The sequence below is a fragment of the Humulus lupulus genome, chromosome 6 (genome assembly GCF_963169125.1).
Source record: "Humulus lupulus chromosome 6, drHumLupu1.1, whole genome shotgun sequence".
Classification (NCBI taxonomy): Eukaryota; Viridiplantae; Streptophyta; class Magnoliopsida; order Rosales; family Cannabaceae; genus Humulus; species Humulus lupulus.
The window spans coordinates 10,802,217-10,812,694 of record NC_084798.1 but is presented as its reverse complement, the minus strand read 5'-3'; the positions used below and the strand labels follow the sequence as shown (position 1 = coordinate 10,812,694).

The 10,478-nt window shown below is 35.8% G+C and overlaps 1 long non-coding RNA gene across 1 annotated transcript; it reads right to left on the bottom strand.

The window, feature by feature from the left end:
* Nucleotides 1-3,239: 3,239 nt before the first annotated feature.
* LOC133783785 (uncharacterized) lies at nt 3,240-3,725 on the bottom strand. Its single transcript, XR_009870959.1, has 3 exons — nt 3,598-3,725; nt 3,400-3,495; nt 3,240-3,315 (listed from the first exon to the last, which is right to left on the bottom strand). It is a non-coding gene; the product is annotated as an uncharacterized LOC133783785 (long non-coding RNA).
* Nucleotides 3,726-10,478: the final 6,753 nt, after the last annotated feature.

The window sequence follows — 10,478 nt, the reverse complement described above, 5'->3', positions numbered from 1 at the left end:
TCATAAAAACCTTGCACAAAATCGCATATATATATATCATCTTGACACTAAACCCATGGTTATTGTTTTCAAGAAAAATTACCTCAAAACCTTGAAAATGGAGTGAATGTCGTAACTTTAAAGCCCTAAAATCGCCTGATTTTGCCCCAAAATCATCTCTCTGTAATCAAGGATGAAGAAGAGAAGAGAGAAGCTAAGGTGGCTCAGGTAAATACAGTGAGGAGATCCAACGTCTCCCACTGGGAGATGTGTCAGGTGTCCCACGTCTCCCAATGGGAGACGTTGGAAGTAATGTACTTCTAATGTCTCCCATTGGGAGGTGTGGGACACCTGGTATGTCTCCTAGTGAGAGCATTGGATCTCCTCCCTGCACCCGTGTTAGACCCTCATTTTTCAACGTCTTCCCACTGTTTTAATGAATTTAAGGTTCTCCTCCCTACACATGTGTTAGTCATTAATAAAAAATTCAATGTCTTCCACCATAAGACATTGAAAACACCTCCTAATTTTTAACATCTTAAATTTGTTGTAGTGACTTTTAGGTAGAGTGAGAGAAAGAAAAGAACATTTGGCAATTCAAAAAGAATATTGGAAGCCTTATTTATAGGAAAACTTTGAGTTACTATACTAAATAGTAACATGATAAAAATATCTAAAATATCAAGCATAGTAACTTGTTGAAGTCATCACTGCATCAGCATGTGAGAACCATGGGGTGGACCCCGTTGTGGGACCCTTGTGGACCCCACTATAGGACCCACTATGAATAGTGCCATGAATTGTCCCCGGTGAATGGTAACCAAAAAAATGAAAACTTCCCAATTTCTTATTTTATTTGGTTCAACATTTTTGGCTCACAAACCTTTCTAAAAGCATTTCTCGAACATCCATAAATTAATTATTCTCATATGTTAGTTACTTCAACAACTTAGCTGATAGAATATTGTTTACAACAGCTATATCCCCAACGGCTAGATTACTATTTCCAACAGTCGAATCACTCTTCAACAACGGCCATAAACGACTAGCTTTTTTGTCCTATAAATACTTGACCCTTCAACCATTTACTTGCAACAACTTCTTCATCTCTTACTCTTCTATATATATTCATCCTCCAATCATGAATATCTTTTTATTGCTCATAACTTTAGTGATTATTTGCTTGTACTTTGTATCATTCTATGGGCGTATTTTACTAATGAAGTGCCCATAGATATAATAATTGCGTTTTCATTAGTTATTCTTCAACTCTGCTTAATAGCTCTATCATTCGATTAAACATTGTATTGTACTCAAATGTATGAATAAAATAGCTTCTTTTTTTTATTTTATTGTTATAATGCATTTGTAGAAAGGAGTGAAAGTTACATAATTAGTCAAGCGCAAGAAACCATTTCAAATAAAATTCATATTAATAATTTTTCTCAAATTATTAAAATAGTGGAGGAAAAAAAATAAAATAATCAAAATATAACACCACAAAGGAGCGACCACTCAATCGATTACTTTTGTCTATCTGATAACACTACAAAAAACAAGGCCTATACCGAGAACAAATGTCATCGGTATAAGCCCAAATGTTCTCGGTATAGCCTATACCGAGACCATGTCGTAGGCAGAAAGTCCTCGGTACAGCCGCGTCGGTAGAACAAAACTTCTACCGACGACAATCAAGATGTTGTCGGTATAGGTTGTACCGAGGACAATGTCCTTGGTATAGAGTGAAAAATGTCCTCGGCACAACCACACCCAATTTGTCATCTTGATGGTATATAATGGTATATACTGAGGACAATGTCCTCGGTGTAGACTAAAGCAGAATTTTTTTTTATTTGTAATATTTATTCCCTTATTTATTTATTTAATTTAAATTAAATATAAAAAAATAGAATAAATTAAAACACTTATATTAAACATATAAATAAAAAAACATAAGAGTATGTTTGCTGAATCAAAATAAAGAGTTGTCTTAAACATGATAATGTAACAGTCCATTGTAATAAAATTCATACATAACTCCTACTGAGTCGGTGCTCCAACATCGGGATCATCGGGTGGTGGTGAGATCCCGGGGTGATACAATGAGTCCGGACATGCTCCTCTAACTGTCGAAGACGCTCTCTCATCTCAGACATCTCTTCATCTCTAGTTTGTGAAGGACGAAAATCAAATGGAGTTCGGTCCCTTATGTTAAGGATACGTCCATATCCTTTCTGGTGGCCCCGTCATTTTCCGAAGACAGTTTGTACCAAAGATATGTCTTCATCTTCAGGCGCACTCGAAACTGGTGTGGAACTCTCAGTATCAGTTGTCTATGTCTGCTGTGTGTCGCGATATGCACGCAATTCCTCCTATGATACAATGTATAATGTAATTATGTTTTGTAAACAAACAATTAAAATTTTGAAAAATGTTTAAAAAAACTTAACGTACCCAAGTATTTTTGGCTGTCTCTGTCACCCACCCTGTGCCTGATTTATGGTGAGTATCTATCCAGCTATCCGGGATGGGCTCAAGTTCCCCAGTCTCTAAATTGCTCTGTCACATACATATATTTTTATAAAATTAATAATTAAACATAAATAAGAAAAACAAATTAAAAAATAATTAATTAACTAACTTTTTTATAGCGCAGGGCTGGGATTGACTGAGAACCTCCATAGCTAAGCTCTTTCAGTTTCTTCCTATTTTCCTTGTTGACCACACAACGTTTCTGCAAAAAGTTATCGTTAGTAATATATTTAATTAAGATAGTTAAGTTTAGCAAGAAATTAATACCGTAATTTCTGGGCGTCGGAAAAATTCAATGGCTTTTTGCCACTGCGTATCCGTGCAACCACCATAACGATTTTGTGGACCATTAATCGTCAAATGCTCTTTAATATCGTACTTCCAGTCATAATACTTTTTAGCACACGAAGTATCAATGCCTCTCAAGATCCCAGGCATATGCCCTTCTCTATATCTAGTACGCCCAATATCAAACAAATCATCCTAATTTACAAACATTTATTAGTAAATATGATATATAACATAAAATGAGAATTAACATAAAAATACATAAACTACTTACTTCCAAATGTGCAAGTATTCTTTCTTTCGAGGCATTTGGTACTTTTGACCATTGAGGACAGTTCAGATCTGTGTACTGTCGAACAAGTAATCCGAGCTCTCTTGAGAAATTTGAGCTGTAATCTCCGATCTCTTTATATGTTCTCCCCCGCACATCCCACTTGAGAGGGAGAGGACGCCCCAACTGTTCCCTTTTTTCCCGCGTGTTCAATCCTTTATGGCGTCCACGTTTTTTTGGAGGCGCTATTGTATGCAAATTCAATATTTTAAAATTTATATGGATTAATTGTTAAAATTTAAGGAGTATATCAATGTGTAAAGTATTACCTCGTTCACAATCAGCTGGGATATCTGACGGTCCACGTGGAGGATCGCATCCTCCACCATCACCCCCGTGAGATCGAGCAATAACATCAGCCATATCTGTTAAATTAATCGATATTAAAATTACATTTATCGGTTAAAAATGACTATATAAAATTATTTATTGTTAAAAATAATTACTTCAACATATTATAAAATTACCACTTAATTATCACTATAATAATCTTCACTATCATCATCGGTTTCTATGTGTTCATCTTCCTCTTCATCATCTTCATATTCAACTTCCTCCTCCTCCACTTCCTCTTCCTCCTCCTCCTCTTCTTCTTCTTCCATTTCCTCCTCCCTCTCCTCCTCAATTGCAACATTATCTATCTCAACAAATTGTAATGGAGCCCCCATACGTTCAAAGATGATTTGTGGCAACGATCCAAGATCAACGAATAATTGGAAATTAGAGGAACTAGTGTCGTGCATAACATCTCCTTCTACATCCTCCGCTTGTTCTTCAACTAGTGGGATGTCCCACACATTTCTGTGATGCACTTCTTGGACGACTTTCCAATGAGATTTATTTTTAAGGTCTTCAATGTAGAAAACTTGGTTTGCCTGAGTTGCTAAGATAAATTTATCATCTTTGAAGGCCTTCGAACTGGTTTTGATACTCGTTATGTTTTGCTCAAACTTTAATCTTGAAGACCGATTAGTGTCAAACCATTTGCACTTAAATAATACAACAGAACAACCAGAAAGATATGACATCACTAAAACTTCTTCCAACTGGCCGTAATAAGTACCATTTTCGACACCCGCTACGGAGACTCCACTATTTTGAGTTTTGCGATTCTTGTCCCTGTCATAACACAAAAATATTTCTCCATTTACAACACACCCAGGGTACGACGCAACACGAGTTGAAGAACCGTTTGCTAAAGAGATTAATTCTTCATGTACTTCCAAAGATCCTGTTTGTCGAAGATGATAAATCTTATTATAAAACCAATTAGGAAATTCCTCTCTATGTAATTGGTCTAGGTTTTCAACACCTCTAGTCTGTAGAATTTCCCTATGCTCTCTGCAACAAACAAAAACAACCAATTTAAGAGCTACTAATAAGTGTTATAATAAATATGCAATGAAATGATGAACTACTTTAATTACTTACCGAAGATATGGCAAGATCTCATTGGAGTTGTTTAGAATATACCAATCCGCTTTTTTCTTCACTTCATCTTCCAAAATTTTCAAGGATTTCTTACCAATTGGACGGCCCTGAGATCGAAAGACTGACGTCTTTTTAAGTGATGGACCAACATCTACATTTCGGTCTGGACGATTGAACTTTGTCTCAACACCTTTCAAGTACATGGAGCAAAATGTTAATGCCTCATCAACCACATGTCCTTCTGCTATTGACCCCTCTGGACGTGCTTTATTACGGACATAATTCTTCAATTTTTTCATATACCTTTCAAAAGGATACATCCACCTCATGTGAACCGGTCCTCCAAGTATTGCTTCTTCCGATAAATGTATTAGTAGATGGACCATGATATCGAAAAAAGCAAGTGGGAAAATATTTTCTAACTTGCAAACAATCTCAACTATTGAAGTTTTGACTTTTTCTAAATCTGAGACTTTTAGAGTTCTCGCACAAATGAGCTTGAAGAAAGTGCATAACTCAATAATAGTTGTACTCATCGATTTCTCTAGGAATGCATGCACACCAACTGGCAAAAGGCGTTGCATAATGATGTGACAATCATGCGATTTCAAACCAGTGATCTTATTGTCATTATCAATCACATTTTTCCTTAGGTTAGATCCAAAACCATCTGGAAACTTCACTGATTTAAGAAATCGACAAAACTTTTGGCGATCTTCAACAGTGAAAGTGAATTTGGCCGCAGGCTTTTGTATCCGACCATTCAACTTCCTCAGCTGTAACTCTGGTCTCATTTTCATCTTCTCTAAGTCTTCTTTGGCACTAACTGTGTCTTTGGTCTTATTCTCCAGCCCAACTATTGTGCCTACTAAACTGTCGCACACATTTTTCTCAACATGCATAACATCTAGATTGTGTCGCAACATTATGTTGGCCCAATATGGGAGCTCAAAAAATATACTTTTTTTCCGCCAACCTACTTGCTCTTTTGTACGCTTTCTTTTTTGGCAGCCATAACTGACATGCTTACCAGGAAGAGAATCGGGTATAAAACTCATTTGTGTGAACATTTCTTGCATGGTTAATGGCTTTGGTGGTAATCTTTTTTCAACGACACCATATGTCTTCTTGTCCCTTCTAATGGCATGTTTGATTGGTAAAAAATGTCTATGACCATAAAAAGCAACCTTCTTTTGTAAACGAATAGATGGTGTTGCCACATTGCAAGTAGAGCAAGCATGATAACCATGGCCAGTCCATCCAGAAAGGCTACTCCTTGCTGGGTAATCGTTTATAGTCCACATCAAAGCTGCCCGAAGAGTGAAGAAACTGCCATCGACTGCATCTCGAGTCTGTACACCAGTCACCCATAATTCTTTTAACTCATCAATCAATGGTCTTAAGAAAACATCAAAATCTTTTCCTGGCGAATGAGGTCTCGAAATTAATAAGCTCAACATGAAATTAGTTTCTCTCATGCACAACCATGGTGGCAAGTTATATGTCGTCAACACTACCGGCCACATACTATAAGAAAGACTCATATTACCAAAGGGATTGAATCCATCTGTAGCCAATCCAAGCCGCACATTCCTGGGTTCCATTGCAAATGTTGGATTATTTCGGTCAAAGTCCTTCCAAGCTTTCCCATCAGCAGGATGACGCACTACAACAATATTTAGTATATATTACATTAAAGAATAGCATATATTTAGAAGTGCTATTATTGGTGGGGATTAAAAACACATGGAAGACATATTTTGGCGCCATATGAATAAAACTCAGGTGCCAAAATGAATTTTGTTTTGTTAGTCTCTCCCTAAATCTAAGTTACCCGAAAGATTTCTCTCAGCCTCCACCTCCGCCCTCTCCGCTCTCACGAAGACTCACTCCGCCCTCTCCGCCCTCACGAAGTCTCTCTCTCATCTCGTCTCTCCGCCCTCTCCGCCTCATGAAGTCTCTCTTTCGTCTCGTCTCTCCGCCTCACGAAGTCTTCTCAACTCATCTCTGCCTCACAAAGACTCGCTCCAGAGTGGAGCTCTTTCTCTGCCTCACGAAGTCACGCTCCAGAGTGGAGCTTCTCTACCTCACGCCCACTATCTCAGGTTCGTTTCTCTCATCCCTGATAATACAAATTGTTGGCTGAATGTTGTAGTTGGAGCTCAATTCTTTTCTTATTCATTCATGTTCTGCTTTTGTAATTTATCTATTAAGAAAACAAAAGGTGGGAAACTAAAGATCAATATTTTCTATATTTGTATTATGTATATGTGTATATATAAAATGACAACAAGGGGTTTAATTTGTGTGTCTGTTCTTCCTCTTTTTTAATAAATAATTTCTTTCGTTTGCCGTTGTTGTTGCAAGTGATATAACATTGGATTTTGTTTTCTTCCCACGATTCCAGTAAATATTTATACAGAACCAAAATGATTTGTGAGCTACAAGTTATAGGAAATTCAATTTCGATAGATCTATGTTACAAAGAGATAAGAGCTGTGTCTCATTTAATATTGACTTAATAAAAGTGTCAAGTTGTAATATTTCGTTGCAATGTATTGCCAATTGATTTTGTTTTTGCTGGGGGTACACACACCTTAAGCAATATATAGCTACATTCTACAAATTGAAATTTTCGTTGCTATGTAAAAAGACTTTGCGGTGAAATTCGATCTATTTCCTTATAAAGCTGCAAAGAAATTTTAGTTTCGGATAACATTACTGATCAACTATATAATGGGACTGGGTAATCATTTGTTTGTCAATAGGTACTTTATGTTAATACTTTGTGATGAAACTCTATCTAGATTTCTCATTTGAAGCTTAAGAGAGGCTTTAGTTTTTGACAAAATGATTCAGAATGTTATTTATTTTGAAGAAGATGGAACTTCAAAAGAAACTGGATATTTTGAAAGCATGAGCGGCTGGACAGTTGTGTCCTTTTCTGAAGTTGAGAGACTTGGTAAAGCATGTCCCATTCCACCAAGCCTACCCTCTAAGAATGAAGTTGCTGTTGTTATGTACACAAGTGGCAGTACAGGTCTGCCAAAGGTTGGTTTCCTGCTATTTGTTTCTTTTGTTATGTTTCCTGTTCTTTTGCTTGAGCAATAGTTAGTACTGATCCAAATGTATATTGAATGTTAGATTGTACAAATACATTGTATCTTAGTGCAACATGCATATTAATATTAATTTGTCTATGTGTGTGAATAAATATCTATCTAAATATATAGGGAGCTAGTTCGGCAGGGGTGTTTTCCCTATTGGCAGGGGTCAATTTTTTGTATGAAAAATGGTATTTGTTATTTATTTGACATTGATGCTTTATCGATAAAGTGATTTATTATGACTATTAGATTTAAATAAAATGGTCAAAATTGGTTTTCCTATTAATAGTGATAAAATAAAATTTCAATATGTAATGATTCCATATGTTTGTCTTTATCCATTGAAGAAGGCTTCTTTTGAGAAACTTGGTTGGAAGTGAATAATTACTGTACATTTTAGTTCAAGTAAAAATGTAATTTGGAGTTCTTCTTTACAAGTATATATTATGAATTGAATACCTGTTCAATCATCTTCTGAAAGTATTGAAACTTGAGCAATTAATTTGTAATGTCCAAGATTGCATGATGACATTTTTTGGTGTGACTGTCTAGGGTGTTATCATAACACATGGAAACATTGTAGCAACTGCTGCAGCAGTTATAACAGTCATTCCATAACTAAATAGCCAAGATGTCAATATCTGCATGGGGTAATTATTTCATATTCTTGAGATTTACAATAATTGAATTTGAGGTTTAACCTTGTTATTTAATACGATTAAAAGGTTAAATTATTGGATTGCAAACTCTACTAGATTAGTGTGTCCACATGTGAAGTTATATGTCATACTTATATGCACGCAATCACTCGTCCAAATTCATTTAGATGCTAATACTTCCATATTTAGTTCCATGCTAGACTAACTATGCACTGTGAAATTCTTGCAATGGGTCGTGTTATTTTTCATTTCATGTGTATCTATTGCTTATTATTGCATACTTTTCTTTTTGGTTGATTATGCTTAAATAGGGTTCCATGAATAACTTTTTTCTATACAAAAATTTGCTGTAAAATGAGATTGAGAATAATGGAAATCATCCATGATTTGATTGAGTTTGTGGTAATTCAAATATGCAACTTTATATATATTAAGAAGAGTGCAATCATTCTAATCCAATTGAGATTCTATGTTAAAACTCACTTCACACAAATCCTGACAAAGTAGTGACTTAAAACAATGTCTGCAATATTCTAATTTTTAGTTGTACTGTAGCGTATGTATTACATTTTAGTTGAGTCTCTCAATATAAGTAAGGTATAACTTTTCAATCTTCTTGAATTGATTCTAGTAATTGATGAATATTGAATCAGGTTTCTTGGCGATGCTAAAATATTCTGAATATTATTGAAATTTTATATTTCTTACTTCCTCTGTTTGCACTAAAGGGTGCTCAGCAAGAACCAACTTTCTGGATCAATTCTTAAGGAAATTGGGGAGCTCAGGGAGCTAGAGCTGTTGGATTTGAGGGATAACAACTTCAATGGAACAATTCCTGCTGAAATAGGCATGATGCAATCACTGAAATACTTGTGAGTGAGCTACTGCTTCTTTGGTCTGTCTTTTTTATGTACTTTATAGGTCACTGGAGCAATTTTGTTTTGTATCCTAGGTTTCTTTCTGACAATAGATTTGAAGGCAGCATTCCTCTAGATATTGGTAGGCTCAGCATGCTCTCTGAATTTGAGTTTGATGACTACCACCAATTCAAAGACTTTCCTGGAATTGACTACATGAACAGAAAGTTGGGACACTGGTAATACTCCATTTGTTTTTCTAATCTTTATTCTCCCGATAGCGACATAAATCTTTGGGCCAACTGATGACAGTCTTTTATTCTTGTTATGCAATAACAACAAATTTGGTTTCAATTTCCAACTAGTGCAGTCTTTAGCGTAGATACATGTGTATAATAATGGTGTTGCATGTCTGGGGTTTATGAAGCTTTCGCAGTACACTTTATTTATCATTCAGAATAGTAGACGAAAATAAGGATAGATTGATGATAGTTAATGTCATTTGCAGCTGCAAATAAAGGAAAATAGAGTACTAATCACATCCAAAGACATGAAAGTAAACTTTCATTGTAATTGAAGAGCCAAAAAAATTGAAGGTGACTTAAATGTAAAATGTGTTTAGTTCCATGGAACATCAAGTGTACTTGGATCTAGAAGAAAATATAGGTTTTTATGTCTTTGATGCCTTGATGTGATCTTAGGAGATAACTTCAATAATTTATGGGGTAGGGTGATGATTTTATATATAACTAACACCATTTTACTTGTATTAGTTTCTGATGCTTTTATGTATTTTATGAGCAGCATTTTCAAGAGACATTCCAACCACAACAATTTGGCTTCTTCTTTATTTAGTCCAATCAAAGTAGCTGTGACGCATTATCTGAATTTGCTAGAACTTCCATTGTATGGATTTCATATTATTTGTAACATCCTCATTTTGTATCTACATTGCTGTCATCAGTGCATTGAAATATTTGCTTTTTCTTTAAAGGTTTAATTCCGAAAAGGACTCTTTGCATAGCAGTATATCAGTTTCCTCCAAGTCTCATGCACTCCAAATTGGTCAGAAGTTTCTCAGTTTTGCACGCCGCAAGCTACTGGACCAAGCTAGTAATCTCCCAGCTGCACCTGCAGTTGGTGTTTCACCTCCTAGAAAAATCATTGCTCTTCCATTCACCCGAAGTAGTGGGGCTTTCCCAGCTGTACCGAAAGGAAAGAGGAAACGATTTCATGCCCCTGCACCACTTCCTTTGCCACCTACTCCTCCAATACACAATCCTTCGAATCCTTG